The sequence below is a fragment of the Vigna unguiculata genome, unplaced genomic scaffold, assembly GCF_037176805.1.
Source record: "Vigna unguiculata cultivar grain cowpea cultivar isolate G323 ecotype 2 unplaced genomic scaffold, ASM3717680v1 ptg000368l, whole genome shotgun sequence".
Taxonomy (NCBI): domain Eukaryota; kingdom Viridiplantae; phylum Streptophyta; class Magnoliopsida; order Fabales; family Fabaceae; genus Vigna; species Vigna unguiculata.
This window is the reverse complement of record NW_028197003.1, coordinates 1-25045: the sequence shown is the minus strand read 5'-3', so window position 1 is coordinate 25045 and position 25045 is coordinate 1. Positions and strand designations below refer to the sequence as shown.

The following is a 25045-nucleotide window of genomic DNA, read 5'->3' as shown; positions in this document are numbered from 1 at the left end:
ATAGCAACAGTAATTAATCGTTGTTGTTTTAAGGTCAATCTATTTACACGTCTAGATAATATTTTTCCTTGTTCACTAATAAATCGACAAATTAAACCCATGTTTTTATAATCAATTCGGTCCCCCGATTGAATCGGGGGCAAACGTCTACGAAAAGATCGCTTGGATTTAATAAAGAGTCGCTTAGGTTTTTCCATAGTTTATTTATTCCTATTCCAAAAATAACATTGATTTAAATAAATATAATTATAATAAAGGATTTGTATTTTTTTTCTTCTTTAGCATATGTTGTTATATAACGACGGGGACATCATTTTCTCAATTCCAATCGACTAGGCGTATTGTGTCGATTCTTGTTAGTAATCTATCTAGAAATACCGCTTTATTCCTTATTTAGACTCTTTTTATCACAACCAGTACCTTCCAAAAGAACACTTACTCGGATATCTTTACCCTTGGACATGACCCTCCTTTGGGTTTTTAATTCACTTATAACTCTTTTCGGATTCGAATCTAAGAATCTAAGAAAAAGATGAAAACAACTAAGATAAGATAAAAAAGAAGAATTCGAAAAATTATGAAAGATTTCGTTCCAATTTAATTGAATCTAGTACAAAAAGAATACAAGGATCTGTAACTATATTTCGTTTCAAATTGCCAGTATTTTCGTTTTTTTAAAGTATTTTTTATGATATTGTTGCCCCAACCTATGGATTTCTGCTTTCACTTTCTTTTTCATAGGAATTGAATTAATAATTCAATTCCATTGAAGCCTGGACCAGATCCCGATCCCGAGTGTCACTCCGAATTTCAATGAGGCCAATTTAATCTTTCGTCTTTATCTTTCCTAAAAAAAAAAAAAAGAAGAGTAGGTTAATTACACATATTTAATATATAATTGGACCTTTCATCTTCTTCACCCCTTCCCGTGTCAATAACTAAAATTAAAAAAAGGGGAATATCAATGCATCTGGAAAAAAACGATTGATCTCTATCAATAGACCCGCCAAAGCCCCGAACCATAAAGTACTTACTACTGGTGCCACGGAAAGATATGTTTTTAGATCTCGCATTTCAAATCCTCCTTTCTTTTTATTATTTAAGTATTTTTTCTCTGTTGATATATATCAACAGAGAAAAATGTGGAAAACAAGACAAAGATTCTTTACAATAACACTATAAACAAATGGAAAAGGGATGTAGCGCAGCTTGGTAGCGCGTTTGTTTTGGGTACAAAATGTCACGGGTTCAAATCCTGTCATCCCTATCCCTAACAATTACTTATTCTATGATATTCCGTATTCTATAATATTCCATATTCTATGAGATGAGCAATAAACCGGGAACCTGTGAAGACGAATTCCAATTGAACATACATACTGAATATCTATATGCAAAATGGATTTGGATCATATAATTTTATGAAAACAAAACGCTCTTAGTTCAGTTCGGCAGAACGCGGGTCTCCAAAACCCGATGTCGTAGGTTCAAATCCTACAGAGCGTGATTCTAGTATTATTCGCCTGATAATTACACTGAAATAATTGAACATTCAAAAGAAAGTCTGAATTTTATCCTTGTCGATTAGGATTAAACTAAATAAATAGGGAATCACAAAAAAAGAGACATTAATGAATCAAAGATCCAACTGATCACCTCGTCGGTATTGTAAATATGCAGTTACAAATAATCCAGCCAAAGTAATAGGAATTAAACCTAACACGATTCCAAATAGAAAAACTTCAATCATTTTTATTTGTTCGAAAAGTAAAAAGAAAGGTAATATAATATCTAGCCTTAAACATAAATCTGTATTGATCATAAATCTCAACGATCGAGAATTGTAAATTGACATAGTAAGGAATTCTAGAATGTCTTATACCAAAATTTACTATTCCTCTCAAAATTACAAATCAAATAAGTCGTATTTTACTAAGACCAATAAATAGAGACGAGGTTATAATTAAAACCGATAGTAAAAAACCGAAATAACTAGTGATAGTGGGCATATAGAAACTAAATGAAATATGTTCGTTCTTTTTATACATATGTTTATAAAGCACTTCCCTAAATTTCCATTTTTGAGAGAAAAAAGAAGATAAAAAATCCTACTTGAAAGATACAATTCAAAATTGGCAATTCCTCAATAAATTCAATTATTAGAGACGAAAAAAAAAAAAAGAAATAGAGTAACATAATTTAGAAATAAATTCCTCATCTGTTACATCTACCCATCCTGTGATTTCAAATCAACATACTTCTTAATCAACTCAGGAATTAAGTAAACTGATCTAATGAAAATATTTAGTATTATTCTATAGATATCCAATAGAATTCTGTTTATATTGGAAAAAGAAAAGAAAAATTATGAATATTCAAACAAAGAATAATAACTCTGTTATTTCATTTTATTTCACTTTGAATTAATGTAGAAGAAAATAGAAAAAAAGATCTTCAACAACCACAAAAAATATATTTATTGATTTGGCAATAATTGAATTATTAAAATAGAAAATCTACTTTATGAATTATCTACTTTATTAATTATTAGAAACCCTTTTCTCATATTCCGATTTTAATGGATCTTTAGTTTCTAATCCAAAACTAATAATTTGAAATGTTAAGAACCTTCCTTTTATACTATTACTCTAAAAATTTAATATAAAAAAAATTTTTATATACCCAAACTTTGCAAAATTTTCTATCGGATTTTTGACTACATAGAGACAATCAATGAAAAAAGAAGAAAAAAATCTAGTACTAAAATTTTACACTGATTGTGAAATTTCATTGCTCTGTTAGAAGAAGGATAGCTATACTGATTCGGTATACTCAAAAGACACCGTTGGTACAAAATGGACGATCTAACAAGGATTCTATTTCAGTAAATTTCGCCTTACTGATCTCGTCTTTTATGGACTCGATCCCCCCCTTTTGACTGTACAAGAATATGTGGAGTTCAAGATGTCTGGAAGCACAGGAGAACGTTCTTTTGCTGATATTATTACCAGTATCCGATACTGGATTATTCATAGCATTACTATACCCTCCCTATTCATTGCAGGTTGGTTATTTGTCAGTACAGGTCTAGCTTACGATGTATTTGGAAGTCCCCGCCCAAACGAGTATTTTACAGAGAACCGACAAGGAATTCCATTAATAACTGGCCGTTTTGATCCTTTGGAACAACTTGATGAATTTAGTAGATCTTTTTAGGAGGCTCCAATGACTATAGATAGGACCTATCCAATTTTTACAGTACGATGGCTAGCTGTTCACGGACTAGCGGTACCCACTGTTTCTTTTTTGGGATCAATATCAGCAATGCAATTCATCCAACGATAAACTTAATTTGAATTATAGAGCTATGACACAATCAAACCCAAATGAACAAAATGTTGAATTGAATCGTACCAGTCTCTACTGGGGGTTATTACTTATTTTTGTACTTGCTGTTTTATTTTCAAATTATTTCTTCAATTAATTAGAATTAATAGAAGAAATAGGAATAGTCAATAATATATATATTAAGAATTCTTTTATCCCATTCGGAAGGATATCATTTCATAATTATCTATGACTGTTTGTTAATGTCTTTAGCATGACTGACTACGTGATTAAATGTGGAGGAAAGTGGGATAAATGGCCGATACTACTGGAAGAATTCCTCTTTGGATAATAGGTACTGTAACTGGTATTACTGTGATCGGTTTAATTGGTATTTTCTTTTATGGTTCATATTCCGGATTGGGCTCATCTCTGTAGTAATCGTATTCTATTTGGGTTTTTGAAATGAAAGTGTAAGAACTGAACAGGGATCCACTCTTTCTTTGACGAATGCAAGTGGATCCCCCTTGAGTTCTTAAGAATTCTAATTTTTTTTCATATAAATGACTACTTCTTCCGATGTTTCAAAAAATTCCATTTCATTCTTTTTTTTTTATTTGTTCACTACATATTATTTTACATATTATTTATATACCATAAAAGATTATCTGGCAGAAAGATTCTAAGTTGGAAAAAAGAGAAACTAAGATATAGGATTTTTCAGGAAGGGATTCAAAAATAGTATTTTATTGATATTTTTAGAATATTTCTATTTCAACACAAACAAGAAGGAATAGGAATCGGACTCTAGGAAAGGACAAAGAAAAAAAAAAAAAAGAAAAAACAAAGAATCCCCCTTAGAGTAACTTTTCGATATTTGAATATATATATATATTTTCTATTATACAGATATTATACAGAATATAATTACAAAAATTATCAAAAAAATTGAGTTATTTTTACGAGTTTAATATGTTGATAAATACGCGGAACTAAAAATTCATTTCGAACAATTGAACCTTCTCAAATTGTTTCTTCTTAAGAACTAAAAAGATTTGTGCTAAAATAATAGATGCCAAGAAGAACAAGAGACCTTGAACACGTAATGGATCTTGAAGTACTATTTCCGCATCCCCCTGACCAAATCCACCGACATTAGGATTACTTGTTAATGGCTGATCAAGTTTGATAGATTCACCTTCTGAAACAAGAAGTTCTGGTCCTGGAGGTATAATATCAATCACTTCACGCTCATCTAATGCATCTACTATAGTGATTTCGTATCCCCCTTTTTCTTTTCGTATGATTTTTTTGACTATACCTGCTGCTGTAGCATTATAAACATTATTATTACTCTTGCTCCCGTCAAGATAAATCTGGCCCCTTCCCCTGTTCCCGCCTACATATATAGGATATTTTAAGAAATGAATATCTCTTTTACTAGCGGGATCCGGGGAAAGAATAGGAAACGTGATTTCATTATATTTCTGACCAGGAACAGGGCCTACTACAAGAATATTTTTTTTTGTAGGGCGATAGTTTTGAAAAGACAGATTGCCTATCTTCTCTTTAATCTCAGGCGAAATACGATCGGGGGGTGCCAATTCAAAACCTTCCGGTAAAATAAGAACAGCCCCCACATTCAAAGTTCCCTTTTTACCATTAGCTAGAACTTGTTTCACTTGCATATCATAAGGAATTCGAACAACTGCTTCAAATACAGTATCAGGAAGTACCAGCTTGTGGAACCTCAATATCCACGGGCTTATTAGCTAAATGGCAATTGGCACAGACAATACGACCGGTTGCTTCTCGGGGATTTTCATAACCCTGCTGTGCAAAAATTGGATATGCATTTGAAAAGGGTGCTCGAATTATTATATATATCATGACCGATATAGAAATGGATCGGGTAATCCCTTCCTTTATACAAGAAAAAGCATTTCTAGTTTGCATGGTCTAATCATTGATCCTGAAAATTTCTACAATAAGATTAGGTAGGTCACTCGCATAGTTCCCTATCCAAGGTGGGAACCCCTTTTTTATTTAACTTTTTTTTAAAGAGGGGAAAATGAAAAATTATCTTTTTTAGATAAAAACTTGAAATTCATTGAAGTAAATCGGTTTTTCTGTCAATCATTCATTGAATGATAAATCACTACAAGTGATGGAGATATGCGATTTAAATAACGGAAAATCCAATATTTTAAAATTGTATCTAAAATGACTGGAAAAGTGGACACAAGACCGGATATAATTTGATCATTTTGAGCAAATCCAAAATCTTTATAAACGAAGCCAAAAAGTAGTTCCCACCCATGGGTTGAATGGAATCCTATACATAAATCAGTTAATAAAAGAATAGAAAAAGCTTTTATTGTGTCACTTAAATTATATATAAATTCTCGAACCAAAGAGTTAATAAGAACAAGTTCTTGATTACCAAGAATAGAATAACCGCTTAGAATAAAGAAACAAATTATATTTGTGGAGAAGTGCAAAATCGTATTCATACGATCTTCATTGTGTGTTTTGATTAATTGGATTGTTTCTTTATAAATTCCAGTACGAAGGTTTTGTATATATGTTTTCGGACATTCCTTTAACATGTCATCTAAGAAAAACAGTTCCTCTAATTCTATGAATTTGTTTAGAATACTCTTTTCTTTAATATCATTCAAGAAAATTTCGGATTGACTAGTATTCCACCAATTAATAAACCAAGATTCCAGACTTTTCTTAAATGTGAAAGAGATACACCAGGGCAAAAAGACTATAGATGTAAGATATAGAAGGGGAATGCTTTTTTTTTTTTTCATTTTTCGTCTTTAATGAACTTAACTTCATCTCTTTCGTCAACTCTATATGATAATAACTTTTCTATCAAGTATAAGCTTCATTACAAGTTATAGAGCTTCTAGATAAATTTAGATTGTATTTTATCATTTTTTTTTACTTAAACTTCGGAAGTTAGCCTTTGCCTTCTTTAATTGAGAAAAAAGAATACATAAATCGAATAAGAAATCGAAAGAATTCACAGTCAATTCCAATCCAATGAAGAAAAAAATATTGTTTCGAAAGGATATTAATTGCTAAGATTCGAAGAAAAAAGGATTCTTTTTAGAAATACACCAAGGAGCACTTCGAGTTATGACTATAATATTCAAATTTCGAAATCAAAAAATGTCCCATCTATAAAAATAAAAATTGAAATATTTTGCAAAAAACAGTTTTTTTTCAAAATATTTCAATCGGTACACTAAATAAATAGGACAATTCTGAAACTTTTTGTGCAATTTTATTTCTAGTTAAGTCCAATTTTCATCAATAAAGAAGCGGTACACCTAAAAAAAAAGATAATTCGCCAGCTCTATTTGCAATTTCTAGTGGAGTCAAATTATCTTCAATACGAGTCAAGGGAATAAACCCCTGTTCTATTGTTTCCATATAAACGAGACTCTCATAAGTAAGAGTACGAGTCAAAATACTTCGTTCTTGAACTCCTGTTATTATTCTGATAGATTTAATCTCGTTCATAGGTATTTTGAGAATAATACGACGATTTTTTCCAGGAAATCCCCAACGAAGAAAACATACTTCTTCTTTATTTTTTTTATCGAAGATATCAAAACCACCGCCAATATCCCACAAAATAATCCACCACAAATAAAAACTAATAAAGAGACCCCCAATTCCATAAAAAGCCATCGCGGCCCCTTGTGGAATAAATGGAAAATTACTAATTTCCTGAGAAAAAAGGAAAAGACCCATACCGAGATAACTGGAAATTGCAACCAACAATAACCCCAATGAACCTAAAAAAATGATAAAGGCTGAAAAGATATTGCTTATTTTTCGAGACTCTGTTATAGAATAGATCAGTACTTCTTTTGATCTTTTTTTTAAAATATTCATTACCCCCTCTTTTTCTTTTTAAGAATAATAATTGTGGAATAAAAAACCCCAGAATTTTACTTGTTTCTAAAGTAATTTTCATCAACTGGCGCTACTGAAATGTAAACCTTTAGGGGGAATTCATCCAATTGCTTCCAGCTCTAAAAAAAAGATCTATAATATTTTTCCCTACTTACCGCCGTATCTAAAAAATCTTGTTTTTTTGAACATAAAGAAATAAAGAAGCCATTGCAATTGCCGGAAATACTAGACCCACTAAAGGAACAAAAATGGAAGGAAAGTTTATCATAAATAAGGGTACCTCGATTTACTATTTGTACTATATCTATTTTTATTTTTGTCGATTTTTATTCTTATTTTTATTAAAAAAGACAGTCTATAATCACTAGAATTCCTATATCTTTATACTTAGTATATAGGAATTCTAGTGATTATAGCTAAGCCGATATATATCAGAATATACCCTTTTATGATTCTTAGTATTTTTTTATTATTCTTTTATTTTATTACTTTGATCCTGTATGTTTTGATTTTGTATTTCAATTCCATAATTTCTTTCCTTTTTAGTCAAAGAAAAGAAATTATGGAATTGCAATAACTCAGTTACAACTCCCTTTAAAAGATTACGCGGTACGATTGAATCAATTAAACCCTTATTGAATAAAGATTCAGCTACTTGTGAATCTTCGGGCACTGTCTTATTCAATGTTTGTTCAATTACTCTTTTACCAGCAAATGCAATATAAGCGTTTGGTTCGCCAATAATGATATCCCCCAACATGCCAAAACTAGCTGTCACCCCACCCGTAGTAGGAGATGTAAGTATCGATACATAGAATAATTTTTGAATTGTTTGATAATAATATAAAGCAGAAGAAATTTTAGCCATTTGCATCAAGCTCAAACTTCCTTCTTGCATACGCGCTCCTCCGGACGAACATACGAGAATAAGAGGTAAAAGTTGATTAGTAGCATATTCTACCAAACGGGTGATTTTCTCACCTACTACGGATCCCATGCTACCTCCCATAAACTTAAAATCCATAATACCAATTGCTACAGGAATACCATTTACTTGACCTGTCCCTGTTTGAACAGCCTCAGTTAATCCTGTTTTTCTTTGATAAGAATCAATACGATCTTTATAAGGTTCTTCTTCTGAATGAAATTCAATGAGATCCAGAGAAACCATGTCTTCATCCATAGGATTCCAAGTACCCGAATCAATCGAAAATTCGATTCTATCTGAACTGTCCATTTTCAAATGATATCCACAGTATTCACAAATATTCCTTTTTGATTTCCAAAATTTTTTATAATTTAATTCATAACAATTTTCGCATTCAATCCACAAATGCGTCAATTGTTCACTTTCATGGAGATTCATATAATTTTCTACTAGAGTGGAATCACTATCATTTGTATCATTCGTACTAGTTATTAAACTAAAACTAGAATTCTCACTTTCACTACAATTTCTGACCTTACCTAAAAAGTAACTATAAAAATAACTGTCATTATATTCGACTATATTACCAAAAATGCAACTATCAACACAGATTTGAGAATGAAAATAACTATCAATGCAACTATTAATATAATTGTTCCAACTAAAAGGAGTATCATACATGGAATGATCGTAATCACTCTTAATAACAGTATTCAGATAGCTAGAAAAAACCCTTAGAAAAGAATGATTGTTGTTAATCTCCAAAGTTTTATTTTCAATATCTAAATATATGGAATAACTGTTCTTCTTATTATCCCTAACTAAAAAAGTTTTATCAGATAGGAAATCCTGTATGTTATCGACACCTACTAAATAATCAAAAGAATTATAACTAGAATTATCACGATCATCCCACCTCTGAATTTTTTTATCTATATCAGTTAAAATTTTGGGTTCTTCGCTTAGACTGGTATTCTCAATAGGACCAAGACTCTCCATTGATTTACTTAATTCACACCTGTATTCGAACTTCCTATTAAGTAACTTAGAATTGAACCACCATTTTTCCATAGAGTTTTTTCCTGTATTTCCATAAAAAAAAATGTATAGTCATTGGATGAAAAATCAAATAATAGAAATATTCCATTTTGAATATTCTATCTCATTTATTTACTATCAAAAAAAAGTATATAAATCAAATAACTAGAATTAATAACTGAAAAAAATAAAGAGCGAGTCAATATTAAAAAGAAATAACAATAAAATAAGAAGAAATATGAAATAAAAAAATCACCTCATAGGGGGGAATCTATTTAAAAGTCCAATTACTATATTTAGTTACTCTTTTTTTTCCTATATTCTCTCTTTTATCTCTATACAATTTTTCATTTTTTTTGAAGATTTATGAAAATTTCATGAATTGTCTGACTATATAAAATTGCATTCTATGATTCTATATAAACAACAAGAAATAAAAAAATGAAGTATGAATATAACAAGAGAGCGGGGAGTTTTGTAAATCTATATACAAATAATCTACACCCCCTTTTTGATTTCATTAATTGAATTTCGTTTGTTGATTCGAGCTAAGTTCTATAAAAACACCTGCCTTTTTTGAAATATGCTGAACAGTTCCTGTAGGTTAAGCGCCCCTTGTCAAGGAAATGAAAGAATAACAGGAATATTGAAATAGGTTTAATTCTTTATAGGATCCACTTTCTGAAGATATCTTCCCTCTCTTTGGGGTCGAACATCCCTTAGCAACAATTCGATAAACAGCTCTTTGGGATAGATATAGATACCCCCCCTCCAAACGTACAGGAAATTTTTATCCCCGTACGGCTCGAGAATATCAAAAATTCTATGTATTTCGAAAATTATGATGTAAAATAGAGCAATAAAATCATCAAATCAATTAAACAATGACTGAAGTATTTTTCTTTCGTATTTTCTTTCTGAAAAAAAAAAACTCTTCCTATTTGTACCTCCATAACACTCAATTTGAAAAATTCTCAAAAAACTAAAAAGAAAACCAAGCAGCAGCTATTTCATTTATTGAGTGGTCTCTACTCCTCTTTCTTGCCCGTATTTCGTTTCTTTATCATTCATTTCTTTTTTCTAAAATTTTTGATAATAGAATTGATGATACAATTTGAAAATGGTATTTCCTTAATTCCCTGATTTTTTAGCTTTTCTTTGAATCTTTGGGTTTAGACATTACTCCGGGAATCTTCAATTTTTTAAAAAAATGGGAGCAACATACCTGTTTTTCTCTGAAAGAATCATAAAAAAAGTTAATTCCTGCGGATAAACTTTTTGATAAAAAAGCAATTTTACAAATTTCAACCATTTTTTTTGAACCTGGCTGAAATAAGATCCTTTCTATTTTTATAAAATAAACAGACTTATTAACTTTTTAGAATTTATTAAATTTTAGATACTTGCTCCCGAGAAATGAATAAATTCGAGTTCCATCATGTACTATTTACATCATTAATCCCTTTCCTGTCCCAAAAACAAAAAAAGGGGTCTAGTGGAACAGAACAAATGATGTCAAGTCAAGATCATGTTCGTTTGTAAAATACTAGAAAAAATGGCGGATATCAAAATCCACCCCTAATTTAATCATGTCTTTCAAGCCGCACGTTGCTTTTTACCACATCGTTTCAAACGAAGTTTTACTCTAACATTCCCTTAGCTTAGATCCAGTATGTAATTATCGAATCGTGAATAGTGATTGATTCATTCGCTACATAAGAATCTATCCTTTTTTTTACGTTTCGGTTTTTCTTATATATAATGAAAACCTTTTTAAAAGTAAAGACATAAATGAAAATGAACTTGATATTCTAGCAATATATTTTCTACTCTATTCTATTTTTATAATTTGTAAAGTAGAAAAATGATAATTTTTTTTTTCAAAAAAAGGAGGGTCCCTTTTAATTATGCGATACAATCTGTATTCAAATATGATATACATCCTAAATAGATATGCTCTGGGACGGAAGGATTCGAACCTCCGAATAGCGGGACCAAAACCCGTTGCCTTACCGCTTGGCCACGCCCCATTTTCCATTTTACATTAATAAAGACTATTATTGATATTGGTTGTTCGTCAATTCCAGTTCAAAAATTTCTATAAAAAAAAAATTTTGCGACTAGTATTTTATATGCGTATCTACATATCTATCTATATCTATAAATGGATATAGATAGATAGGATAAAACTAAATTGATTGATCATTACATACAATTCAATTAAGATATTATATAGAAGGAAGTATGATTTCTTCAATTTTTTTGATTTCAGAATAAAAAATATTTTGAAACTGGAAAAGTTCAAATAAAAGAAGGATTCTCGAGATTCTTATCTTATTTGATTCATTTTTTTACTTTTATTCATAACTCTTTATTTTCCTTTTTATTGTATTATGTATATAATGCAATAAAATTGAAAATTAGAATGAAAAAAAAAAAACAAAAATAACTTTTATTTTTTTTAAAGAACAAAATGTTTGTTATGCTTAATATCTTTAGTTGGATCTGTATTTGTATTCACTCCGTCCTTTATTCCAGTAGTTTTTTTTTGGAGAAATTGCCCGAAGCCTACGCTTTCTTGAATCCAATTGTGGATATTATGCCAGTAATACCCGTACTATTTTTTCTTTTAGCTTTTGTTTGGCAAGCTGCTGTAAGTTTTCGATGATATTTTTAATTTGAATAATGTCGTAAAAAAATTCAGAATTTTTCAGAAAACTAAAACTCGAACATTTTAACAATTTATAAGATCAGATAAGTCTTACAGTGTGACTTCTGGATTCCAATATTGAAATTTTTCAATATATAGGAAAAAAAGGGACCTTCTCATCATTTACGTTTTTTGAATTGAAAAAACCTAATCCGATTATTCGATTGGAACCCCTCACCAATCGAATACCTAGATTACAGAAAAAAAGGATTTTTGGTCAAAAGAATTATTGATAATTTGTAATAAAATAATCTACTCTTACTATCAATTCATTTTCGAAACTCATATATATATATCTCCTCATATCCTAAAAAAACTTCATTTTTTAGAAACTTAGTATCTTAGTATTAAAAGAAACAAAATATGTTGTAATATAAGAGAATCTATTCTCTTTCTTTGTCGTTTTTTAATTATCTTGGAGATTTCATAATGCTTACTCTAAAACTTTTTGTTTATACGGTAGTGATCTTTTTCGTTTCTCTTTTCATCTTCGGATTCCTATCTAACGATCCAGGACGTAATCCAGGACGTGAAGAATAGAATAAGAAAAAAGTGGATTCTGTGTTTTCTTGCTTGTGCGGAATTTTGAAATATTTTTAGGATTTTCTCTATTTTAACATCTTTAACTAGTAAATAAAAAAAACAAGTTCAAAAAAAAATACCAAATTATCAACGGAAAGAGAGGGATTCGAACCCTCGGTACAAGAATTTGTACAACGGATTAGCAATCCGACGCTATAGTCCACTCAGCCATCTCTCCCCAATTGAAAAAAAAAAGAATTACTTTGTTTATGTTATATCACATAAACAAGAAGAACAAAAAGGGAGCTTAAAAAAAAAAGAGACTTGCTTTTTTTTTATTCTTTTTTATCTTATCTATCTTTTTTTTATTATTCTATATATTTTAGTTTTCTTTTTTTCTTTTTATACAGCCAATGAGCCCGGCCAGTACCTAGTCGGGCTCTTTTTCTTTTATTCCCATGAATATTGAAGAAAAATTCTTTATTTGAATATATTTTATTCGAAAAAAAAATATTTGTAAAAATATTTGTAATTAAAAAAAAAATAAGAGATACGGATAGATTCCTATGAGATAAAACCAAAATAAGATAATATAAAAATGTTCTCTTTTCTTACTCCCTCTCTTTTTTCTGGTAACGTAAATTGTATATATATATAACCTTCAGCAAAATAAAAAAATGAAAATTATCCCGTTTTTCAAATTTCATTAGAAGATTCTCTAATGAAACATGTCAATACTCGACTTATTAGAATATTATGCCTCCCATTTCTTTATTTTGTCTGATTGCTTTGTTCAACAAAAGATACAATAATGATATTGTAGCGGGTATAGTTTAGTGGTAAAAGTGCGATTCGTTTCAAGGACCCCCCAAAAGTTAAGGGATCCCCCATTTGATTCATATGCCGATCAAAAACTTTATTTTTTACTTAAAGGGACTCCTTTATACCCCTCGATGAATTATTTGCGGTATAATATACATTATTGTAATTTGTATACAAGAAGAATCAAATCGAATTTGACAAATTGAGTTTTAAAATTATGAAACATAAGTTTTTGGAATTGGATCTATAATCCGAATTTTTTGAGTATTACTAAAGGATCTATGGAGAGAAATATACAAAGTTTCTTTCTAATCGTAACTAAATCTTCCATTTTTTTGCATAGTAAAAATTGAAGCAAAATAGCTATTAAACGATTCTTTTAGTTTACTAGAGACATCGACATTTTTTTAGCTCGACGGAAATTTTCTTCTTTTCCTAAAGATTTTCTGAAATAGAAATAGAGAACGAAGTAACTAGAAAAAAAACATAGATTGTTAGAATATTGCTCTTCTAGAGGGATCATCTAAAAAGCAAGATATTTGAAACCTATTCATACAAAAAGGCTGACATAGATGTTATGGGTCAATTTTTTTTATTGTCCATCTCTTCATTCCGTAAAGGAGCCGAATGAAACAAAAGTTTCACGTTCAGTTTTGAATTAGAGACGTTAAATCAAAATGATGAATCAACGTCGACTATAACCCTTAGCCTTCCAAGCTAACGATGCGGGTTCGATTCCCGCTACCCGCTTCTATTTTATTCTATTTAAATCTATCTTTTTTCTTCGAGAATGAATCTAGAATTCTTAAAGAATTTGTCAATTCTTCATTTTCATTTCTTAATTTAGTTTTAGTTATATATATTCAATTATATTCAATTGATTTTTCTTTTTTATTTTTTTTTTCTTTTATTCTAAATATTTGATTTATTTTATTTTTATAATTTCTAGAATTCTTTATATTTGTTTGATTCTTTAATCTTTTTAATAAGGTTTAGTTAAAAAGGTTAAAGAATCAAATATAAAATAGAAGCGTCCATTGTCTAATGGATAGGACAGAGGTCTTCTAAACCTTAGGTATAGGTTCAAATCCTATTGGACGCAAGTTGTTTGCATATCTAATTTCAACCTTGTCCTTCTATTTTTTTTGATTTATTACATTTTGATTCGAATTCATTATATATAATATTCAAATGAAATAAAAACATATTAAAAGATACTAATTATAAAAATTGGAAAATTGAATTACAAAATTATTTAATGATTCATCAATTTTTTTCTACTTGTTCCTGGAATAAAAAGAGTTCCATCTGTTCTTTAATAGCGTCCTTTAAAAGGGCTTCTGCTTCCCCAGTGAATGTCTTGGTAGAAGATATGATTTCTTTGAATTGAGGTTTATTCGTCTTTAAGTAAGCACGTAACTCAACAAGAAATTTCCTTACCTGTCCAATTTCTAATGAATCAAGATAACCATTCGTTCCGGTATAAATAGTTACTATCTGTTCTTCCACAGTAAGAGGAGCTGATTGGGATTGTTTAAGCAACTCGCGCAATCGTTGACCTCTTGCTAATTGATTTTGAGTAGCTTTATCTAGATCAGAAGCGAATTGTGCAAAAGCTTCTAATTCTGCGAATTGTGCTAATTCCAATTTTAATTTACCAGCTACTTGTTTCATGGCTTTGATTTGAGCCGCCGATCCAACTCTGGAAACTGAAATACCAACATTAATAGCGGGTCTTATTCCAGCATTGAATAGATCGGCCGATAAGAATATTTGGCCATCTGTAATGGAAATTACATTCGTAGGAATATAAGCTGAAACATCTCCCGATTGAGTTTCAACTATTGGTAAAGCAGTCATACTTCCTTCGCCTAACTGAGAACTTAATTTAGCGGCTCTTTCCAAAAGACGCGAATGTAAATAAAAAACATCCCCTGGATAAGCTTCGCGACCTGGTGGTCTTCGTAATAGAAGAGACATTTGCCGATAAGCCTGTGCTTGTTTGGAGAGATCGTCATAAATGATTAAAGTGTGACGTTCACGGTACATAAAATATTCAGCCAGAGCTGCTCCTGTATAAGGCGCGAGGTATTGTAATGTAGCTGGAGAATCCGCTGTTTCAGCTACTACAATAGTGTATTCCATTGCTCCTCTTTCTTGTAAGGTAGTCACCACTTGAGCCACAGAAGATGCTTTTTGACCAACAGCTACATAAACACATATTACATTTTGTCCCTGTTGATTGAGAATTGTATCTGTGGCTACTGCTGTTTTACCTGTTTGTCTATCTCCAATAATTAATTCTCGCTGGCCCCGTCCTATGGGGATCATCGAATCAATAGCAATAAGTCCTGTTTGGAGAGGCTCATATACCGAACGTCTTGAAATAATACCGGGAGCGGGAGATTCTATTAATCGAGATTCCGAAGCTGAAATTTCTCCTCGACCGTCAATTGGTTTAGCCAGGGCATTTATAACACGACTCAAATAAGCTTCACTTACAGGTATCTGAGCAATTCTTCCTGTTGCTTTTACTGAACTTCCCTCTTGTATCAGCAAACCATCACCCATTAATACAACACCAACATTTTTTGATTCCAAATTCAAAGCAATGCCTATAGTACCTTCTTCAAATTCCACCAATTCACCCGCCATTACTTCATCAAGACCATAAATACGAGCAATACCATCGCCTACTTGAAGTACGGTACCAGTATTTACAATTTTTACTTCTGTATTATATTGCTCAATGCGTTCACGGATAATTTTACTAATTTCATCTGCACGAATGGTTACCATGAAAATATCTTAAATTTATTTTTTATAAGAAAAAAATGATGCCTATACTCTATTGTATAATAGAAAGCCTAATCAGTTATTTTTTTATTTCATCATCCCAAACATGCCAATATTAGCACTAACAGTACGTAAATGTAACTCGTTGTTCAAGCAACTATTTAGAGTTCCTAGAGCTCCCTGTAAGGCTTGTTGTAAAACCCGCTGTCGAACTTGATTAATAACTCTTTGTTGTTCAAAATCAATAGCTTCGTTTTTGTAATTTTCTAATTGTTCCAAAGTCGTATAAATTGAATTAATTAAATTCAATTTTTCTCGTTTGATCTCAGAATAGCCATTCACCCGAAACAGATCTGCTTCTGTTTCAACTTTCCTTAAGCGGGCCTGGGCTTTTTCGAGCTGTTCAATGGCGTTTTCCTGTAATTCTTCTGAGTTTCGAATAGTTCTCCAGATTTTCTGTTTTCGATTATCTAATAAATCACGTAATGAAAGTAGACTCTCTTTCCATCCATTTCAAAATGTCTATGATCTCTTCCCGAACCAAACATGAATCTTTCGATTCATTTGGCTCTCACACTCAATTACTTATCGGAAATTTACCAATTTTTTATGTAATGAGCCTATCCTCTCTTCTCTATTCAAAGTGAAAACAATTACCAATATAAGACTAGAATATTCGGAGGACTCTTTTGACCAAACAAATATATGTCAACAAAGTTGTTTTTTTATTCAAATCCAAAGACTTCTTTTGAATTTATACATAGGTCATCCATCGATTACGCATCGTACAAAGGGGAGGTTTAAATTCACCCGTTTTTTATTTCTCGCCATAAATAGGATTCAAGCCATTTTTTTTATCGACATGAGTGTTTTATATCGAAAAAAAATCGAATAATTTTTTTGAAACCGTTTCCTTTCTGTATTAATATAGCGGTAGAAAGAGTACTACACTGCGTATAGACTTCAAACTCTTTTTAACCATGGTAATAGTCCAAAATTTTTGGTAAATAGAGAATCAAAGTGGATTACCAATAAAGCGCGAAATGCTATGGTTCTTTAAGATTTTTCTTAATTTATTCAAAAAAGAAAATGAATTCAGAAGTAATTCGCGGGATTCTGCACATTTTCTTAATTCTAACTAAACTAAAAAGTGCAGTTTGGTTAAATCCAATTTATTCTTTGAAATAAACAACTCGCACACACTCCCTTTCCAAAAAAAACCAGTAGACCTAACACTACACTAAGATTTATTGGATTTGTTGCTAAAATATCGGTATTAAACACGAAACTTCCGGCGGATGGCCAGGAGCCCAAACAAAGGAAAGAATCGGTTATATTTTTCATATGATCTCATCTCCTCTTATGAATAGACTAATTATCTTTCTAATATTCCTATTAGATAGATAATATAATAATCTAATTGGAATATATAATTATAGAATTTGATATAATTTGGATTGGTCAATCAATTGGAAGATTCCCTAAAAGAATGATACTTCTTAGAATTAGATACCAGTTCTTTTATCAATTGCAAAATCTATCTAGTTTGAACACTTTCAAAAAATTATCTTAAAAGAAATAAAATAAAAGAGGGGTTCATTGGACTAAACAAAAAGAAGAAAGAGGGTGAATAAGTATGTGAATACCTTTCAATTAGTCCTTCTCCTGTGTTCTTATCCGAACAGATAAAGAATTGTAGGAGTGAATTATTAATATAATTCGAAAAAGGAAGTCCACATATGTATTTTTATCTTTTTAGGATTAAACAAAAGGATTAGCAAATAAAAGTGCTAATGCTACAACCAGCCCGTAAATTGTTAAAGCTTCCATAAAAGCCAGACTAAGTAATAAAGTACCCCGTATTTTTCCCTCTGCCTCTGGTTGTCGTGCAATCCCCTCTACAGCTTGCCCTGCGGCAGTGCCTTGACCAACCCCAGGTCCAATAGAAGCAAGCCCTACGGCCAATCCAGCAGCAATAACAGAAGCGGCAGAAATAATTGGATTCATGAGAATTTCCTCGTAACCTACATATAAAAGAAAGAAATAGTTAATGATATAATCGACTAATAAATTCTGACTTCATTTTTCAATTACCAAGACTTTTTCAGTTAAAGTAATTAATAAAAATAAGAATTAAAAATTGAAAATAATAGTTATTAAACGAATTACTTCGAGATTTCTTTTTTCGTCTCGAACTACATAGTTTTGGGGGTGAATCTGTATAATCTTTGTTCTTCTCTTACCTTAATTTTGGAATCATTCTTTGAATTCTTCGTTTTTTTATACAATTTCTTTAGTTTTTTAATTTTCAATTCACAATTAGAGCTGAAACGCAAGGACTTTGCTTTTCTATCCCTATAGAAATTGACAGTAATAGCGAGGCCTTTTTTATATAGAAAAGATTAGTTATTTCAGATATATGGTTAGTTCATATAAAACTAGTTCATCTATAATATCATATCACATATACATAGGTTTCTTCTATGCTGTAAACTAATTTTCTTTGTGTTTTAGATTCAATCGAAATTGAAATTCATTCTTTGAAACCTAAAAAACCTTGACTGATCCCCTCACTTCTATTTTTTTTATCATGTTTTTTTTTAAGCTCCCCTTCCCTCTTTTCTTATTCTCTTATCCCATATGGATACAATCAATCTAAATAAATTCATTCGATTTCATTAATGTTTCAAAGAAATATAGGAAATTGGGTGATCTAAATGTTTTTAATTATCTTTTGATCAATTGTTGAATTAAATGTGAATCAAACGAGAATCTACTAACATTCTATATAGTATCTTTTTATCACACATTGTAAACGTAAATATCATACAGAATTCTAATTCTAGCTATTCATTTTTTTTGAATATCCAAACTAATATATACTAATCGAATAGATCTATCTATATCTATCTATATATCTATAGATAGATGTTTATTTTGTAGATTCTATTGAGCCACAATATATGTGTGGCAAGCTAAACAAAAAAGACTATTTTTGAGAAAACTAGTCAATGATGGCCTTCAATGGATTCACCTATATAAGCCGCAGCTAAAGTAGCAAAAATGAGAGCTTGAATACCGCTTGTGAATAATCCAAGGAACATGACAGGTATAGGAACTACTAAAGGTACTAAAGAAACAAGAACAACAACTACTAATTCATCAGCTAATATATTTCCGAAAAGTCGAAAACTAAGGGATAAGGGTTTTGTGAAATCTTCTAATATGTTAATCGGTAAAAGGATTGGAGTTGGTTGGATGTATTTACTAAAATAAGCTAATCCTTTTTTTGAAAGACCCGCATAGAAATATGCAACTGATGTAAGTAAAGCTAATGCAACGGTAGTATTTATATCATTTGTGGGTGCAGCTAACTCCCCATGAGGTAATTGGATGATTTTCCAAGGTAAAAGAGCCCCTGACCAATTAGAAACAAAAATAAATAGAAACAAAGTTCCAATAAAAGGAACCCACGGACCATATTCTTCTCCAATCTGAGTTTTGCTCACGTCTCGAATGAATTCAAGAACATATTCAAATAAATTCTGACCGAAAGTGGGAATGGTTTGCAGATTTCGAATAACTAGAATGGCTGAAACCAATAAGATAGCAATTACAACCCAAGAAGTAATAAGTACTTGGGCATGTACTAGGAAACCCCCTATTTGCCAATAGAAATGTTGACCTACTTCCACAGCAGATATATCGTATAATCTTTTTAATGTGTTGATAGAGCATAATAAAACATTCATATTGTCCTGTCCTCTAAAAAAAGAAGTTGAAAAAAGGGAATTATTTTTATTCAAACATCTCCTTTCCCTTTTGATTTGTCTACTTTCATTTTTGATTTTGAATACCGATACTAATTACATAAAATTTTTGTTTGTTTTCTATTTTCATTTTTGTGCAATTTCTTACTAGTATAGTAAGCGATTCCATAAATCTATGAACCCCTCGAAGCAAATTCAAGAATTTTTTATCTTATTATTAATCAAGAATTTCGTATATATCTAGACCGACCCTCACAAATTGCAAAAACTAATTTGTTAAGAATTAATCGAATTGAGGCTATAGCATCATCATTAGCTGGAATTGAAATATCAGCGAGGTCCGGGTCACTATTTGTATCAATTAAACAAATTGTTGGAATTTCCAAAGTTATACATTCTCGAAGAGCCGTATATTCTTCTTGTTGATCGACGATTATTACAATATCTGGTAAGCCCTTCATATATTTAATGCCGCCAAGATATGTTTCCAATTGAGCTAATTGTCTCTTCAATATAGCGGCATCTTTTTTTGGAAAACTATGAAATCTCCCCGTCTTTTGTTGCATTCTCAAGTCCCTGAACTTTTGAAGTCGTGTTTTTGTAGTATACCAATTCGTTAACATACCGCCGAGCCATTTTTTATTAACATAATGACACCGAGCTCTTATTGCAGCCCGCGCTACTGAATCAGCTGCTTTTTTTTTTGTACCAACAATTAAGAATTGTTTTCCCCCACTTGCTGCATCAAAAACTAAATCACAAGATTCTGATAAAAACCGAGCAGTTCTAATAAGATTTGTAATATGAATACCCTTACGCTTTGCAGAAATATAAGGTGACATTTTAGGATTCCATTTTCTAGTACCGTGGCCAAAATGAACACCAGCTTCCATCATCTCTTCCAAAATTATGTTCCAATATCTTTTTGTCATTTATAATTATCCCCACACTTTTCTTTCATTTCCAAATAGAAATTAGATCAATTTTTTGAAATGAAAGAAAGAGACCCAGTATACTGAAATAGAAAAAAATAAGTGTTCCGAAGGAACCTTCTCTTCTACTGAAAATTTGCCGTTGATAAAAAAAAGATCGGGCCATTTTTTCTATTTCATTGAATATGATTCGTTTATTTATTATGTTTCTTTTATTATACAAAATATATACAAAATAAAGTGACCGGAGATGAATACGACCTTAAGAATCATTATTTTAGGAATTCTTAAATCCTAGATTATTTTGATGTATCACATAAATTCTTTTTTTTGTTTCCGGGGTAATCTTGTTATATTGCCTTTGCTTTGAACGGTATATTATTCTTTTGAATCCAGTACCAACTGGCATCATTCCCCCTAAAACAACGTTCTCTTTCAGACCTTTCAACCAATCTATGCGACCCCGGAGAGCGGCTTTTGATAAAACTCTAGCAGTTTCTTGAAAACTTGCTTCAGATATGAAACTTTGAGTATTCAAAGATGTTTTTGTTATCCCCAATAATAGAACTCGATAGCAGATCGACTCTTCTAAGGAACGCCCAGCTCGTTCGGCCCGCAACAATCCAATTAGTTCGCCAGGCAAAAAAACATTAGACATTCCATCTTCTGAAACCAATACTTTTGATGTTATTTGACGCACAATAATTTCTATATGTCTATTATGAATGTGAACTCCCTGGGATCGATAAACTTTTTGAATTTGATTAACCAAAGAAATACGACTTTGCGCTATAGTTAGCTCAGCACTAATGAAGAATCCCCAAGGAATGCCAAGAATTCTTGTTATACGCCCATTCCAAGTATCCACTCTCTTTTCTAGGTTTATGGATATTGAATCAATCGAACGAACTTCCAATACCTGTTCTACTTTTGGAAGACCTTGTGTTATATCACCTGATCTCGATTTTTGATATATAAATGTAACTAATATATCTCCTTCAGAAAGTATTTCTCCATAATGACCATGAACAGTTGTTCCAGGAGTCGCCAAATAAGGGTTAGCCGATCTTATTCCTACAGAATCCATTTGAACAGTTAGAATTTGACCCGATTTAAGGTGTGGTTCATTTTTCGTTTGAACTATACATACATTTTCGCAAATAAATTGACCAAGACTTATTATGGGAAACGTTTTTTTTTCACAATAATTATGATGGAAAAAATGCCAATTCAAATAGAATGGATTTAAAAGGATGTTACTAGATAGATCAGATTTATAAATGATCTCGTTTTCGTCTATTAAATAATATTTTAATACTTGAAAAGTTTCTTTTAATTTGTCAAGTTGCCCGTTTTTATTTATCGAGATCTGATTATTAGTAATTAAAAGGTAAAAATAAAAATGGGCAACTTGAAGGGCTATTCCTAAAGGACCTAACGAATTTTGAATTGGAATCAGAGGATCTCTTTGAATTGGATTTATTTCTTCTTTTATCCCATTGTAATATTTTCCATCGTGGAATGATCGTATTTGAAAACAATTCGATGATGACAAAATTATTAAAGATCGGCATTTCTCATTTCTATTCAACAACATATGAATAGTTCCATGATTTTGACTAAGTGATTGTTGAACTTTTTCCCTCGGATCTATAAAAAAAAATGGATTGATGTTGGTCCAGTCCGACTCATTATCCAAGATAAATCTTGAACCGAGCGGATCTTTCCTTTTTCTTATATATGAAATATGGGATTTTCCTAAGTCCATTTTTAAGAAATATCTAACCAAACCTTTTATACTTAGTTCAACAAAAGAAGCATGCCCTTTTTCGATAGAAGACAATTTTTTGTCTTGATCCCAATTTAAGACTAAACAAGTCCGAACTAATTGAATACTTGTATTAGAATTAGAAATTCCCCGAATTGATTTTCCATTTCCAGAAAGAATATAATGAATAATTTGAAGTTCCAAATTATCTCTTTCTTGTAACATATCTTGGGAAAAAAATTGGATTAAATTGATCCTATCTTCTATTTCATATAAAATGACCGGTCGAACCAAAACAAAATACTTTTTTTTCATAATTGTGATCCATTGAGCATAGATCCAATTTTTCATTTTTTTTTTTGATCCTTTTGAATTTTTTTTTACCGTTCTCGGTGGTATCAACATGGCACTGTGCCGGGATATCTTATCCATTTCTCCGGGAAAATAGATATTCCCGGAAAATATTTTTAATTGAATCTTTTTTTTTTTCTTCTCCAATCGAACCAACCCGCTTACTTGACTTCTTATATTTACAGTGATTGGTGTATCTACTTCAATAATACTATTGTTCCGTACCATTATGGAAGAAAATTCTGGTAAAATATACACTTCTTCGGGAATGAAAAAAAATTGATCTACTTTAATTTGGTATTTTGTCTTAAATTCTTGAATTCCTGGATACTCGATTAAAAAATCCTCTTTTTTAAAAATGTAATTTATATCAATAGTCCTATATTTAGTAATACCCGAGCTCTGTGTTCGGTATTGAGGATCATCGAAATAAGCAAAAATACTATTTCTACGAAAAATACCATGGATTGGTATTTCAATCGAGATACTGGAATCTAACATTAGTGCTTTGTCTCGTTCTTGAATCGATTGGAATTGAAATGGAATAATGAATCGATTTCTCCGCCTCTTTGCTAATAAATCCGTAGTATCGTGAAAAATAGCAGGATGTGTAAAATGACAATGATCTTTACATAGGATTTGATTATTTTTTGAATAATCTGAAATCCTTCTTTCTTTTTTTTCAGAAGGAGTGAAACGAAACAAATTATGTCTTACTTTATTATTACTTGCTAAATGGTTACAAATATCTCTTTCTCCTGTAGAAAGATAATGAATGTTCAATTGATCTTGATCTTTTCGGGTTGAAAAAGAGACTGAAGCGGATCTGTCTGATTTTCCTGATAAAATCCATAAATGACTTGTTTTTGGTAAGATATGGACATTACTATATTTAAATTCTGATGCATGATACACATCCGTACTCCAATGCATTTCTCCTTCTAAGTCAGAATAAACATGTTTTCGAACTTTTTCTTTTAAATTAAAAGTATATGTTCCTGCGAGAATCTCGGCAATCACTTGTTCTGATTTTACATATTGATTATTTTGAACTAATAGAAAACTTTTTGGTGGAATAGTCACATTATGTATAATGTCACCATTTTCAATACTAACATACAAGTCTATATAACATAGAAAAGCAGGATGCCCGTGACGTGTACGTGTAGGATGAACCAAATCCTCATTGAATTTAATTTTTCCATTATAAGGTGCTCGCACCTGTTCGGCAGTCCCCCCTGTGAATACTCCGCCAGTATGAAAAGTTCTTAATGTTAATTGAGTGCCCGGTTCTCCAATGGATTGGCCCGCAATAATACCTACAGCTTCTCCTAATTCCACCAAGTGACCTTGAGTAGGACTTTGACCATAACACAATCGACAGATCCAAGATGTATTCCTACAGGTAAAAGGAGTTCGTATAGATATTGGTTGTGTTTGAAAGGTTTTCAATCGATTGAAAAGTCCAATTCCAATATCTTGATTTCTAATGGCAATGCATCGTGAACCTCTGTATATATCGTCTGCTAATACACGACCAATTAATGTTTGTGTCCAACTACTTTCCGGCATCGTTTCATTCTGGGTATTTACTGAAATTCCTCGAATGGTACCACAATCTGTTCGACGTATAACAATATGTTGAACCACTTCAACAAGTCTACGTGTAAGATATCCAGCATCTGATGTTCGTACAGCAGTATCTACAACCCCTTTACGAGCTCCGTAGCAAGAAATTATATATTCTGTTAAAGATAGCCCTTCGCGTAAATTGCTTTGAATAGGTAAATCAATCATTTGTCCTTGTGGATCCGACATTAATCCTCTCATACCTACTAATTGGTGTACTTGAGATGCATTTCCTCTAGCTCCCGAAAAGGACATTATATGGACTGGATTAAAAGGATCGGTCATTCTAAAATTAGGATTCATTTCTTGTCGAAAATATTCACTTGTAGCATACCATATCTCAATGGATTGGCGTAATTTTTCTACTGCATGTACATTTCCATAATGATGCTGTTTTTCCAAAATCAAATTTTGGTGTTCAGCATCTCGGACTAGCCATCCTTTCGAAGGTATTGTTAAAAGGTCATCAATTCCTAATGAAATGGATGTAGCCGTAGCTTGGCGGAATCCCAGAGT

At 31.2% G+C, this 25045-nt stretch overlaps 3 non-coding genes across 3 annotated transcripts; all 3 read left to right on the top strand.

Annotated features, from left to right (window-relative positions):
- Positions 1 to 1193: 1193 nt before the first annotated feature.
- Positions 1194 to 1267, top strand: TRNAP-UGG (transfer RNA proline (anticodon UGG)). Its single transcript has one exon. It is a non-coding gene; the product is annotated as a tRNA-Pro (tRNA).
- A 165-nt stretch (positions 1268 to 1432) lies between these two features.
- Positions 1433 to 1506, top strand: TRNAW-CCA (transfer RNA tryptophan (anticodon CCA)). The gene has a single exon. It is a non-coding gene; the product is annotated as a tRNA-Trp (tRNA).
- Positions 1507 to 14313: 12807 nt separating this feature from the next.
- On the top strand, positions 14314 to 14385 carry TRNAR-UCU (transfer RNA arginine (anticodon UCU)). Its single transcript has one exon. It is a non-coding gene; the product is annotated as a tRNA-Arg (tRNA).
- The last annotated feature ends 10660 nt before the right edge of the window (positions 14386 to 25045 follow it).